We start from the raw sequence: 5,476 nt of genomic DNA, 5'->3' as shown, positions 1-5,476 counted from the left end.
ATCTAGGGTATCTTCTGCACAAAAATCATTGGCTGTCTTGGCATCATGAACCTTTTTCAGCAACTTGGATCTATCCATTCCTAATTTGATAGCCTCTCCCAAATCATTTAGCCAGATCTAAACTTAGGTACTTTTATACACAGGACATAGATTCTACGTCCTGTGGCACTTAAAGGGTTAAAGAGGTCAAAATACAACAGTTTTTAGGGCAAAAACAATGATACAATGGAAAAATAAAATAAAGGCAAAGTAAAACAATATGTATGTGTGCACACTTGCGAAGGAGATCTCACAGGCAAGGACCACAGGAGGACTGCAGCAGGCAGGAAGGCTCCCACAACATCCAGGACCAGCAGCAAGAAGGGGGGCGCTGGGGGGATAAACTTACATACCCCCGGGGGGGGGGGGGGAAGCCGAAACTGAAGAGTGGCGCAGAAAGAGCAAGAAAACGTATGAGGTATGTCTTTGGTCTTTTCATAGGGGAATGTATGGTGTACGTTGATGGCAGGGAAAGGGTTAAGTGAAAATACATAAATCAATCTTGTCCTACAACATCTTTTGATCTCTGTTTTGAAGAACTACACGCCCAGCTATAAAAGTCACCTTAACTGGCCTGCCTCGAACCTCACCTCTTCCTTATCACATACTCTGTAACTTAAAAAACTATTATGTTATGTTAAATATGTGGACCGTTTCCTGGCTCCTATCGTTCTGACTTTCCCTCTTATTTGAGAGACACAAAGGATATAATTCAGAAATAACGGGGTATATTATGAATGCCATTTGGTGAGCATAGATGTGGAAGCATTGTATACAAGTATCCCGCATGGGAAGGGGCTTCAAGAACTTAAGATTTGATGAGTAATTATGGTGACAAGTGAGCAGCTTTTGTGACTAGACTCCTGCAGTTCATTCTTACCCATAATTATTTTTTATTTGATGGCAAGATATATCATCAGATTAAGGAAAACACCATGGGTAGCTCCTGTGCACCCAGTTATGCAAATCTCTATCTGGGGTGGTGGGAACAAGAAATAGCCTTGAATCCTTCGAAAAATCCGTATTTACATAACATTAAGATATGGAAGAGATACATCGATGACATACTAATTATTTGGTGTGGGAACAAGGAAGATTTCTTAACTATGATCTCTCACCTTAACAAAAACGATATAGACTTATTACATTCTACTAGCGAATTTGGAGATGATAGATTTTTTTAGATCTCTTATTAGAGGGCACTTACACAGGTTCCATTGCTACAACTTTCTATCGGAAACCTACTGCGACAAATAGTCTCTTGCATTTTTCCAGTTTCCATCCCGCATCATTAAAAAAGTGGATACCAGTGGGACAATATCTAAGACTCAGAAGGAATTGCTCTGATGTAGAGGATTTTAAAATTAAAGATTTGGACTTATGAGATAGATTTCTACAAAGGGGGTATCCTAGACGTTGCCTCAAAAGGGCCCACTATTGTCTGATATCCAAGTTAAGACCAGTAGACAACAACCCACTGAAATTAGATGCATTGGTACTTACAACAATCAATGGTCAAACATCAATTCTATCATAGGCAAATATTGGGATGTTTTTAAAGGGGATCGAGATCTACAAAAGATCCTACCCAACAACTTATATTGTAGTGTCACCCACTGTGACCTACAGCACTTATATTTGCCTATTTGTGTCTGTTAGTTACCCTCCCATATAGATTGTAAGCTCTACGGGGCAGGGACCTCCTTCCTCTTGTGTTCTCGACTCTTAACTTATTGCAGCTGTATTTATCTGTATTTATTGTTATACTTTGTATTTATCTATTATTATCTTAACACCCTGTTTGTATTAATGTACTCTACTGTACAGCGCTACGTACATAAGTAGCGCTTTATAAATAAAGATATACATACATACATACAACAAACCAGCAATAATTGCTAGAAGGTCAGTTAGCCTAGCAGATATGTTAGTTCACAGCCATTACTGTGAGCAACGTAAGCCCCCTGACACATTTTCTCACTCCCACTGTATTGTAAACAATAAGGATACCCCACTAGCAAGACAGATCAGAGATTTTCATAACTCAGATTTGAGAGCTATTTCTTTCTTTGGAATCGAGAAAGTAAAACTTGGAGTGAGAAAGGGGGACATTGATAAACAACTATTGAAAAAGGAATGTGAATGGATTTACAGACTTAAAACCAGATCTCCCCTGGGTTTAAATGAAGGATTCACATTCGACCCATTTATAACTAAAAATTAGGAAGTGGGGTATGACTGACTGCTCTCTTGCTCTTTAATTAATTAACTTATATGGCACTGAACCATAGCAAATTAGTTTTATGACCATTAGGTGGCACTATTATACTGATCAAGGATGTCATCAACAGCAGGTTATATATAGATTTGAGTGGATTGAAACCAACCAATGATAGCCCCTGAAGAACTCACGAGCATGCGGGACCAAAGGCGTAGGGCGTAGCTTACAGGGGGTGTGTGGGGAAGTGAATAATGTTGTTTAGGGGACAGGACTGATCTGTCCAATCTATGGTGCGGCTCCTGATAGCCGCAGGTTGAGACGGCGTGTGGGTGGATGGACGGAGGGTGTAAGTTGGGCAGGCCTTCCTGGACTATATAGGTACTGGGAATGTAGCGTGACTCTTGATAGCTGCGAATGGGGAGATCTTAGTGCAGGCTGTATGCGGTGTGTGATAACCGTGAGAGCTACCTCGCCACATCCTCCAAGTAATTTTCATTGTAGCATCGGCACTTACACTATAGTGCGGCACGTGATAGCCGCAGGTGCAGATTTGCTACATTAACTCATTCAACGCCGGCACTTGCACTATAGCGCGGCTCGTGATAGCCGCAGGTGCGGACTTGCTACATTAACTCATTCAACGTCGGCACTTGCACTATAGCGCGGCTCGTGATAGCCGCAGGTGCGGATTTGCTACATTAACTCATTCAACGTCGGCACTTGCACTATAGCGCGGCTCGTGATAGCCGCAGGTGCGGATTTGCTACATTAACTCATTCAACGTCGGCACTTGCACTATAGCGCGGCTCGTGATAGCCGTGGGTGCTGACTCACTACACCGATTCAGAGTCGGCACCTATACTGTAGCGCGGCTCGTGATAGCCACAGGTGCTGACTTGCTATATTATTTCAGTGTCGGTATTGACACCACAGTACGGCTGGGCAGCACCTTGTATACACTCCTCATGGGGAGCCTTATGCAGCCTTGGATGGATATATATGGCACAAGGGTAGAACTATAGTTTGTTATATGACATTGTGAGCTATAGTTCATCTTTCACTATGCTCCCCTGTATTGTGCGAGTGGACTGTGTACAATAAGATTATGCAGGAAAGCCAGCATTAGAAAGCTGGGGCGCTTTGTGAATGTGCCATTAATAGGGCATAACATACTGCATGTGCCCCCTAACTGTACTACCAGCACTCTGAATTAGCTTCACCGATCTCAATTATTCTGAATTGATTCTGGGGATTTTCCTTGGCTGTACTTATTTATACACTTATTTATTTATTTGTATATAACATCTCCATCAATGAACTGGATTTCCTCCCCCCACTGTATCCCCTAGATTGTCCGGTTGCAAATGAATTTATTCTAATGAATTACTTATCGGACTTCTTTGTAATATATTGAGAAAAAGATTAATTAATAACGGGCAATATGCTAAATGGCATCAATGAACTTAAATTTCCTTAGCGTTTTTAATATTGAGTATTTTAATAAAGGTTAAGTTTTATATGTGTATACAAACTTAAAAAACTGCCTGTCGCAAACCCCAACCTAAAAACACAGAGCAGCGCAGCTTTGTACCTGGAAGCCATCTTCTGTTCAATCGTAGAAGCTTCGGGTCTCACCCCCAACACAAGGACCTGCTTGAGCATGAGCAGTTGAAGCTGATTTCCTGATTGCCCCACTTGCACATGCTCAAGCAGGGTTCATGTCGGTGGTGAGAGGCCCAGGTACATGCTGCTCTGCATTTTTAGTTTGGGGTATGCGACATGGGCAGTTTTTTAAGTTACAGAGTATGTGATATGGGAGAGGTGAGGGGGGTCGAGGCAGGCCAATTAAGGGGCCTTTGTATAGTACTCCTTTAGCCGCGACAAATCTCTCCGTGTTTCACAACCCTTAAAGTGCTGATCTTATTGGTCTCTATGCACCTATGCGGTGTGTTAATTAGATCAACCAGATCTGCAACATCTGTTGACGCTGCGGTAGTTCAATCGTGCGTTGTGAACTGGATCATTTGTGACATCTGTGTATGATTTACTGGTTGTTGCAAAGTAGCCCTTCAGCTATGTATTAAAGTTACTGTAGGGACCCATAGGGTTAAATGCCCTATGGAGTGAATCCCTACTTTTCACATAGCTCCCCTTGTTACTGGGCAGAAGCCTTTATAACAGTTCATAGTTATGCTCTATGCCCATTGGGTTAGTTAGAATGACCACTCCCCTTGCAGACTAATAAAGTGTCTAGCAAGGAGGAGTGGCTTCTCTTTGGCTGCCTTCTGAATCTCAAGGAACAACTCCATTGAGCCTGGGATCAGAATAGGCCCCAGTAAAGCCACCTGCCCTAGAGTAGCCCTCTGTACTCTAGTGAAGTCGGGAACAGGGCCCCGTGAATGAGGTGAAGTTAGTGATAGGATTAACCCTGTTATAGCACGCTCTAGGGAGTGTGATATAGTTAGGGTTATCTAGTAAGAGCAGCTGTGGCTCCAACATAGGAGAACTTAAGGGTTTAGCATACCCCAGGCTCTGTTGCCTTGCTGTAGGAACCGCAGTTAAAGGAGAATGCAAGTCAAAATTTAAAAAGCATACTGCCCAATAGTCCTCCTGTTGTTTAGTAAAAACGCCACACTTTTGGCTCACCTAATCAAATTTTTAATCAGTCACACTAAAGGTGGCCATACACGGGCCGACTATAGCTGCCGATATCGGTCCCTTGGACCGATTCGGCAGCTAATCGGCCCGTGTATGGGGAGAGATCGGCCTGGCCGACCGATATCTGGCCTGAAATTGGCCAGATCTCGATCGGCCAGGTTAGAAAATCTGGTCGGATGGGGGACCGCATCGGCTCGTTGATGCGGTCCCCGATCCGACTGCCCCATTGCCGCCCACATAATCCGATCGTCTGGCCCCAGGGCCAAACGATCGGATTTTTTTTTTTACCTAAATGGTCCCCGATATCGCCCACCCGTAGGTGGGGATATCGGGGGAAGATCCGCTCGCTTGGCGACATCGCCAAGCGAGCGGATCTGCTCGTGTATGGCCACCTTTACTTCACATTTTCTGAACAGGCAGCCATCTTTAAAAAGGTATTCTCCCTTCCTTTCCCTCCTTGCTTCATACTGCACATGAAGATCTGCTTCTGATTGGCTAGTGGGCATGTGTAGCTCAGAAGAGGTGCTGCAGGAAGAACAGAGAGATTTCAGTGATGTC

This window comes from Xenopus tropicalis, chromosome 10 (genome assembly GCF_000004195.4).
Source record: "Xenopus tropicalis strain Nigerian chromosome 10, UCB_Xtro_10.0, whole genome shotgun sequence".
NCBI lineage: Eukaryota > Metazoa > Chordata > Amphibia > Anura > Pipidae > Xenopus > Xenopus tropicalis.
This window is presented reverse-complemented; position numbering follows the sequence as displayed.